Source organism: Octopus bimaculoides, chromosome 9, assembly GCF_001194135.2.
Source record: "Octopus bimaculoides isolate UCB-OBI-ISO-001 chromosome 9, ASM119413v2, whole genome shotgun sequence".
Lineage (NCBI taxonomy): Eukaryota > Metazoa > Mollusca > Cephalopoda > Octopoda > Octopodidae > Octopus > Octopus bimaculoides.
This window is the reverse complement of record NC_068989.1, coordinates 5,579,807-5,589,335: the sequence shown is the minus strand read 5'-3', so window position 1 is coordinate 5,589,335 and position 9,529 is coordinate 5,579,807. Positions and strand designations below refer to the sequence as shown.

The following is a 9,529-nucleotide window of genomic DNA, read 5'->3' as shown; positions in this document are numbered from 1 at the left end:
GTGCGATGAATAAACTGTCGTCTAAATTACGCAAAAATGAAAATAACCCTGACATCTCATTTTAACAGATATATTTACCAAAATTATACAAAAATATATTCAATAAAATCGCCATTGGCTTCAACCACGGCCTCCAGACGACTTCGGAATCTTCTGCAACTCTTCTGGACGGTCTCCTTGTTTAAGATAGTGAATGCTGCCATAATCCTTGCCTTCAGTTCATCTTTGGTGTTACAAGGAGTTTTGTTGGTCCCTCGCTCAACTGCGCCCCACACATAATAATCAAGGGGGTTGCAGCCTGGGGAGTTAGATGGCCAGATGTTAGAGGTGATGTGGTCACAGAAATTGTCTGACAGCCATAACTGGGTTCTCCTGCTTGTGTGACATAGTGCAGAGTCCTGTTGCCAGACATAGGGTCTTCCAGCAGGGAACGTAAACATTAATACATTGCTTGTGCTACATCCATACGTTCGTTTGTTGTTTTGTTCTAACGGCTTAAAGCAAAGATGTGTACTTGTCCCAAACTTGTTTTTTCTATGCTTTGCAGCCATGTTCCACGATATTCCAGCCACCCTGGTGTAGAGATGAAATATCGCTTCGATGGGGGAATTCAACAATCTGTCCAGGTTTAAAATCACAAAGCCTAATCAATGACACTTGAGTTATTGACCTGTACTACGTCGATGACAATTCCTCGCTTGTTCACTCACCCGAAGGAATGGGTGGATAAATTCAAAAACGCATATGATTCGCTTCAGTTTGACGACCGGCATCCAAATGACTCAGCTTGCTCCAAACTGAATTTTTTAAGGTTTCAAAATCCCTAATCTCCCCCCTATATATCATGGTAACAAAGGAAAAACTTTCAAGTTCACGGAAGCATCCTTTCCAGAGAATGCAGTTCAGAGAAAGACGTCCAGAAAAGGTTTCCAGCTGGCGATGTCGTATTTGGAAAACTCTTTCATCGTGTATTCGCAAACCAGAACCTGATATTACAAATCATTATTTGCACACATATATCTATACAATAATAAAGAAAACTGCTTATTAATTAGTTAAGTGTATGTGGCCCATAATTCTTTAAATAAAGAAACCTTAGGGTTATTTTCTGTGCCTGCATCGATTTTACCTTTATTGTTCAGTAATATGATGATTCCTTTCAACATATTGCGTTTCACATTCTGGCACAGGGCCAGCAATGGCGGGAAAGGAGGTAAATCGATTGCATTGACCCTTGGCACTTATTTTACCTGCCCCGAAATGAAAGACAAAGTCGACCTCGGCAAAATTTGAACTCATAACGTAAAGACGGACGAAATGTCGCTAAGCATTTTGCCCAGTGCTTTAACAATTCTGCCGACACGCTGCTCTAATAATGTTCAACATATTAATTACGATACAATTTATAATATATATGCTGTGTTATTTGCTTCCATATTAGAATTTTTCAATTCAACATGGGTCGTCCAAAATAATATGCGGCTTAAACAGAATGGTCGGCAGGAAAGAAAACAACAAAGGAACAGAAAGGCAACTGGATCAGAGAAAACCAGGGTAAGATATCTGAAGGAAATGTCTGACGATTCACGTAGGCGTAGAGAATATGATTCTGTTACTGCTACACATGACAGACCAGCTAATGTATCTTAAGAGAATAAATTACTGAGACAGCTTTCGGTCTGTGAATATTCAGGTGCCAATTAATAATCATTACCAAATGGACAGGATATGCAGACAATTATCTCATGCAAATAGCAGTGAGATGCAAACAGAAACAGCATTGAAAGCAGGATGTTAAGAGACCAGACTGAATATGCAAAAACATCCAAAAGTCTGGTAAAAGATTATCAATCAATGCCAATTTCGAGAGCTTTCAAGAACAGGCTGTCCTGCCTGTTATACACTCACATAATGCAAAGATTCTACACGTTTGCTACCACTGCAAGGCTTACTGATGGCCTGCTGAATCGAAATATCTATGTCCTTTTGAGAGAAGACCAGATGGTGGGCTGTGTTACTGTTACTATGCATTATATACATATATACATACATACACATTTGTGTTTTCAGACTGTGTTTTCATCCAAAATGGAGACGAACACCATTCCTCCATCTGGATCGGCTTGAAAATTTTTCCTTAACATGAAACCAATGGTAGACTTAATTCTATCCACAAATGTGATGTTGAGCACTCATTCTCGTCGATCGACCTTTACATATACATCGCTTTCCCTCTCTCTCTGTTTATATATATGTACACATACATCTATAAAAATGTGTGTGCGAGCGCGCTTGTGTTAGGTCTTATATATTAGCCATAGATCTTATATCATTACCTCGGGTTGACTCAAAATTTATGAAATTAAGTTGACGGAAACTGTAAAAGCCCATCTCATGGACTCAACTTGGAATTCAAACGTTCAGCCTTCAGTTCTGCTTGTGAATCACATTAAGTGACAAACAAAGAAACACACACACACACGGACGTGTACGCGTCGGTTTTGGTGCAAATATTATAACATGCAAAAAAAAACAAAAAAAACATTAAGATGAAGTAAAAAGAAAATAGAGTGTACACGTTCTTCTACAGAAGAAAAGACAGGGAGAGAAAAAAGAACAAAAAAAACGTGTCTCGATTAGACAGTCATTGCATGCATTTACGTATATGTGTGTTAGCATGTGTACATACATACATAAATACATACATATTAATGTTTGCTTTATATTTAGATATAATAAAAACAATTTTACATTAATCTGAAGGGTTTTAGTGTGTGTGTGTGATAGAGAAAGTGTGTGTACGTGCGGACTGTGTGTTCTATATGTATATATATATATATATATATATATATATATATATATATATATATATATATATATATATATGTGTGTGTGTGTGTGTGTGTATATGTATGCGTGTGTATAACTGAAAGTTATAAGCAGCTATATTAATATCAAATGGTCGACGTTCACCACATTGAGGCCTGCATTTCGTTCATGAGCACCATCATATTCACGAAGAAACACACAAATGAATACATGCATATCCATATACAGACCCCCCACACACACACACACACACATGTACTCACCAAGTATATAACAAACTGGTAAGTCACTCAAAATACTACAACATTTATCATAGGATCCAACAGATGTCAACCCTGCCTTGCAGAGAAGTTTCACAACTTCTCACAACCATTTGAATCAAATCTCTGAAATCATCTGAAAATGACTACATGAGCAGTAAGATCTCTTGAGACACCTCCAACTACAAATGAGTTACATAACTAGATAAATATACATCTATCAGGCGAAAATGAAAGTAAGTCAGCAAACAATTTCTCTGAACGTTTTTACAAAATTGTTATAAAACTTGTTGCAAAACTTTTCTATTATCAACATGATATCATTTACATCCACCATAGTATTTCTTCATCTTTATCACACACACATTATGATTTCAAATTTTGTCTATATTTCCATTTATCTACATACACGTACACACACACACACACATATATATATATATATACATACATACATACACACACATAAAACCTGCTCAGGGAGATAGATTTCTATACAGACCTATACATATTTCTTTTTGTAATGTATGTGTGTGTTTGTGTGTGTTTGTGTGTGTTCGTGTGTGTGTGTGTGTGTGTGTGTGTGTGTGTGTGGTGTGTGTGTGTGTGTTCAAATGATATATTCATGTTTTAAAATCTATAGAGATAATTCACATAGATACGTAACTTTTTTTCTGCTGCTATATGTATCTAAATAAATCTCTTTTTATTATATGTTCATATATTTTTCATTATACCATTCGTATGTCTTTTCATTTTTATATGCGACCCTTTTGACCTCTTTGTGTTATATTATGTCAATCTCTTTTAATCATTTTATATATCACACTTTATACAGGTATATCTTTATCAACATTTATAAATATACATGTATATGTGCACGCAAACACGTTTTATATTTTATCATAAATATACGAGACATAATTGTTTTGTTTCCATTATTTCCGATTTTCCTATATATTTCTTTGTATTCTTTATAAATATTAATATTATATGTTTTATTACTGTTTTCTGCATAGATACGTTTGTGTATGAACTGTCAAGCAGGCTTATGCACAAATACCTACGTGTGTGTGTGTGTGTGTGTGTGTGTGTGTGTGTGTGTGTGTGTGTGTGTAAGGCGCGTGGCTTAGTGGTTAGGGCATTCGGCTCATGATCGTAAGGTCGGCAGTTCAATTCCCGGCGACGCGTTGTGTCATTGAGCAAGGCACTTTATTTCATGTAGCTCCAGTTCACTCAGCTGGCAAAAATGAGTAGTGCCTGTATTTCAAAGGGCCGGCCTTGTCACACGAGCTGGCAGAAACGTTAGCACGCCGGGCGAAATGCTTAGCGATATTTCGTCTGCCGCTACGTTCTGAGTTCAAATTCCGCCAAGGTCGACTTTGCCTTTTATCCTTTCGGGGTCGATTAAATAAGTACCAGTTACGCACTGGGGACGTTATAATCGACTTAATCCGTTTGTCTGTCCTTGTTTGTCCCCTGTGTGTAGCCTCCTGTGGGCAGTAAAGAAATAACACTGTGTTACGCTGAATCTCCCTGATAACTACGTTAAGGGCTGTGGAGTACTCAGTCACTTGCACGTTAATTTCACAAGAAAGCTGTTCCGTTGATCGGATCAACTGGGACCCTCGTCGTCGGGGAAATTCATCACGATTTCCACATCAAACGATGATATTGTTCAATTTGGAGATGTCAGTAACTTAACCTGTTGGGGCTGAAATGAGCAGAGTGATAGACGAACATGAAGGAGAAAAATAAGATAAGACACACACACACGCACATACACACACACACACACGCACATACATACACACACACATACATACATACACACACGCACATACATACACACACACGCACATACATACACACACACACACACACGCACATACATACACACACACACACGCACATACATACAAACAAACTGAATGACATACAAAGATATACTGTTGTTGAAATTCCACTGAAGGAGCCTTGGATCTAGGTAAGAAACCGGTTCTTTCTCTGTTGGCAAGAAATCCTGAAATAAAACTGAACAACGACATACACTGAGTAAACGCCGAAGTGACAATCTGGATAAGCTTGGGTTTTCAGGAAAAGAAATCAACCAACCAACTTACACATTACATATACAACCTGCAAGTGGAACAGTAAAAATGTGCAAGACTTTTCTCACGTTAAAAATATGACATTGGCTTTTGTTATCTACATTCCAACGATGGAGTTTTGTATCTTGGTTAGAAAGCAGCTTCTTCCTCAGAAGAATTTAAATAATCAAAACAAAACAAAACGGACGTACATACATATCATTGGAAATTCTTCCTTTCAGGCGACATGAAACTTGCAATAAAACAACCCTCAAGTAACCACTTGGGATGGCGGAAATTACAAAAGAAAATGAAAGGGAAAAAATCTAAGGAGAAGCTACTCTATGAATTATAAAACGCAGATGTTTGAGGAAAGAAACCGCTGGAGTAGAAACACTTCTTGCAAGAAAGGAAGAGATTTTGTAGACTATCAAGTTACTAGATTAGTAACTTTGAGAGAAGGCACGAGGAAATTCTGCATAGACGTATTTATGGGAAATAAATATAGTTAAATATATTCTGGTGAATATATTTGGAAAGATGAAGTCCGAGAGAAGTTTAGCTACTAAAAACAGGAGCAACAATTTTTAAAATACAGCTTGGAGCTCGATCAAGGATTGAGATAAACAGCCGAGTGATCAGCACAAACGTGACAATAGCGTGTAATACAAAGACCAATAAAAGATTGAATATATTCTATGGAAAGATAACAAGTTCGATATAGACGGAGGGCCGACTCTTATAGATTTAATGTAATCATTCCAAGTAAGAGCTTAACATAGAAGTGACATCTCAAAAATGATACAGTAAACCCACGCGTTACGGAAATGTCGAGTTGTAGACGCGGAACAATATAGTATTTTTAGGAATCTGCACACACATCCACACGCAGGAACACACACACACCTTTTTTCTATGTTTATTTATTTATATATACATGTATATATATATATATATATATATATATATATATATATATATATATATATATATATATATATATATATATATATCATTTCTATTCATTTATATATACATAAGATTTACAAAACAATGTGCATGGGTATTGCCTATGCATATTGTTTTGTAAATCTTATAAATATTACATCTTAGACTAGCAGAGATGCCTAGCGTTGCTCGGGATTAAAATGGTATAGTTTGTTTATATGTATTACAATTATGTTGAAACAGGTGATACGGGAAAGTGCAGCATTGACGACAGAGCATTTGTGGAGTAAATGATGGTCGAATTTGACTAATCAACATGTAATACGTCAGTTTGAAGGATTCCATGCCCTAACCTAGCAAAGAAAACTGGGGGTGGTGGGTATGATTTTTGAACCCACCGAAAAGCTGTCAGTGGATATACTCGCCTTTGAGACTGTCAGCGCTGCGTCTAACACGATCCATTGTATGGTTGACAGCCAAATGAATGGAGGTGTAATGGAGATGTACTACGTAAATGGGTACATTCTAGAAATTGGGCTGCAATGGGAGATGGTAACGGGGAAGTGAACAGTTGAAAGAGGTTGAGGAGGAGCTGGTAGTGCTGGCAATCTTACCTTACCGCCTGAGCAGCACATGCCTTTAGTTTCATTTGGAAATTTAGAAGCTTTGCAGAAAAGACAATCTGAGTGTAGCATACCAATTTGTACAGAATTATTTTAATAAGAATCGGATGGATCATATCTGAAAGCAGCTCTTGGTGTTGTGAAGAACGAATTTGCATGTGGTTTATTTCTGAGAGCTATTGTATTGGACCTCTGTCTAATCTGGCGTGCTAAACGTTGTTCTAATGATCCAGCATTAAGTATTACAACATGCCTTAGCTGATATTGGAAAAGGCTCATATCCTTTCTCTGTTGAGACGCTTGCATTCGATTTTCTGCAATCGTCCTCGCTTTATACGTGTTTCTGGAGAGATTACGTCTTTTCTTTGGTGGCGTATTTTTTCAATATTATAAATAAAAATTATGTACAAAGAAAGAATATACATTAATCTCTATTTATAAGCAGTTGTCTGTATATAGTATGCCCGTATTTTTGTATGCAGTGTAAATTAACGAAATATAAACAAATGAACGAAATAGCACATATATGGAACTGCTAATTTAATGGCAAATGCCACAATAATTATTAGAGAGAGACAAAGAATTTTATGTCTTACCTTGCAACCGCTGCGATAATTATTAACTGGTAATGGAATCCTAAACGGGTGTCGTTTTAATGAAAATAAAATTTCGTATTGACACTGGTGAGACTACACTTCACGCATGTCATGCCAGTCATCCACTGAGAATATAACACACTGCAAGAAGAAAGAAGCAAAAATAAAGTAACACGTGTTAAATTTTTTTTTCTAAAAACGTTCATTGACATTAACTGGAGTATGGGGTTCGAGTAGGGGTCATTCCACCTTTTCCTTTATCATTACCATTCTTTTTATTCGATTTTATTTTCCCCCCACTTTTGTGTGTCTGTCCTTGTGCTGTTCCCTCTGTGTTTCGACCCTGTGTGGTTAATAAAAAAAATCAAGTCCTCAGGTATGTATATGTATATGCAGATGTGTGTGTGTATGTATGTGTGTGTATGTGTCAGTCGTCGGGTATGTATATGTATGTGTATTCGAACTTTTGTATCTCAGAAGTGCTTAAAGATAACTTAATGGAATTATCAGAGGTTTTTCTAACATTATGTTGATGATTCTCCAAGCTCACCAGAAGAATTGTGTTGAAGTTGATCATGGATGAAAATGACACTTTCATAAATTATTAGCCATGGCTTAGGATTTGGAGCTCATAAAAAAGTGGAATAAAGCTCAAACGGAAGCTTACAATGTTATTTCAAAGTGCCGGAAACAATCCTGGCCGCAATTCTACTTGTTAAGCATCAAGAGTTGCTCCTCCCTCTTTTGGCAGTGACTTCTTCAATCTTCTTCCTGACTGCACCACGAACTTTCTTAATGAATTTACTCATTAATGTCCTCCTCCCGGAACCCTATGGATGGAGTTTTTGAGGGCTTGCAGGTTACAGTGGGACTTCTCACAAGCTTTTCTGACCAGTCCATTCCAGATGCTGAAATCTAAAGGGTTCAAATGTGGTGATGAAGGGGGCCAGGTGTCCTTTTCCCCAAACCTGTTCCCAAACTCATCCCTGAGAAATTTTTGTGTGACAAGGAGCTCCATCTTGCTGGAATATAGACTAGAAGTCCTTAGCGGTCTTGTTAGGATTTCCCTTGTCGCTTGCCTCAGAATATTCAGAAAGAATCCAGAATCCTCTTTCATAACTTGAACATAACAGTCTCTCAGCATTCTCAAACATGATCAATGGTATCTTCTTGCCATCAGAGGCCATACAGGCGAAAATCATTACCTTGGCAGAGTTTTTGAATCTGACATTTTTGTCTCTCTCGTGAGGATTTGAAGCCAGAATGCGGCTGTTGCATTTTTTTGTGTGCGTGTTTTGGTTGAAATTCTTCTTATTTGTGTAAAAGATCGCTCCAGGATTGTGTTTCCCTTTGTTCAAGACAATCTATGTCCGCTCTATCTTTCTAACCTTTTATCTTGGAGTAAAAAGGCGCGTCAGAGATCTCACCTACGATTTCATTTCCAAGTCTTCTGTCACCGCTCTTTGAAATTGTGACGGAAACTGAAAGAAACCTGTCATATAAATGTGTCTCCATCTGTGGGTGTGGGTGTATGGAGGCGCAATGGCCCAGTGGTTAGGGCAGATGACTGGCGGTCGTGGGCTCGCAGTTTCAATTCCCAGACAGGGCGTTGTGAGTGTTTATTGAGCGAAAACACCTAAAGCTCCATGAGGCTCCGGCAGGGGTTGGGTGGCGAACTCTGCTATATTCTTGCACCACAACTTTCTCTCACTCTTTCTTCCTGTTTCTGTTGTGCCTGTAATTCAAAGGGCCAGCCTTGTCACGCTGAATCTCCCCGAGAACTACGTTAAGGGTACACGTGTCTGCGGAGTGCTCAGCCACCTGCACATTAATTTCACGAGCAAGCTGTTCCGTTGATCGGATCTGTTGGGACCCTCGTCGTCGTAACCGACGGAGTATCACGATCTGTGTGTACGTCTGTCTGTCTGTATGTATTCACACACACGCGCGCACGCACACACGCACACACACACGCACACACACACACACACACACACACACACTCACATATAGTCTTCTACTATAGATTCGGGCCGACCAAAACTATGTGAGTGGATTGGTAAGCCTGTCATCTACCTACCTACCTACCTACCTACCTACCTATCTATCTATCTATCTATCTATCTATCTATCTATCTATCTATCTATGTGTATATATATCTATATGTATGTATATATATATA

The 9,529-nt window shown here is 38.0% G+C and overlaps 1 long non-coding RNA gene across 2 annotated transcripts in view; it reads right to left on the bottom strand.

Annotated features, from left to right (window-relative positions):
* LOC128248690 (uncharacterized) overlaps positions 1–7,486 on the bottom strand; it is a 57,317-nt gene extending 49,831 nt beyond the window's left edge. For both annotated transcript variants that reach the window (XR_008264847.1, XR_008264848.1), the window contains exon 1: positions 7,347–7,486. This is a non-coding gene — a long non-coding RNA (uncharacterized LOC128248690). The remainder of the gene's footprint in view (positions 1–7,346) is intronic.
* Positions 7,487–9,529: the final 2,043 nt, after the last annotated feature.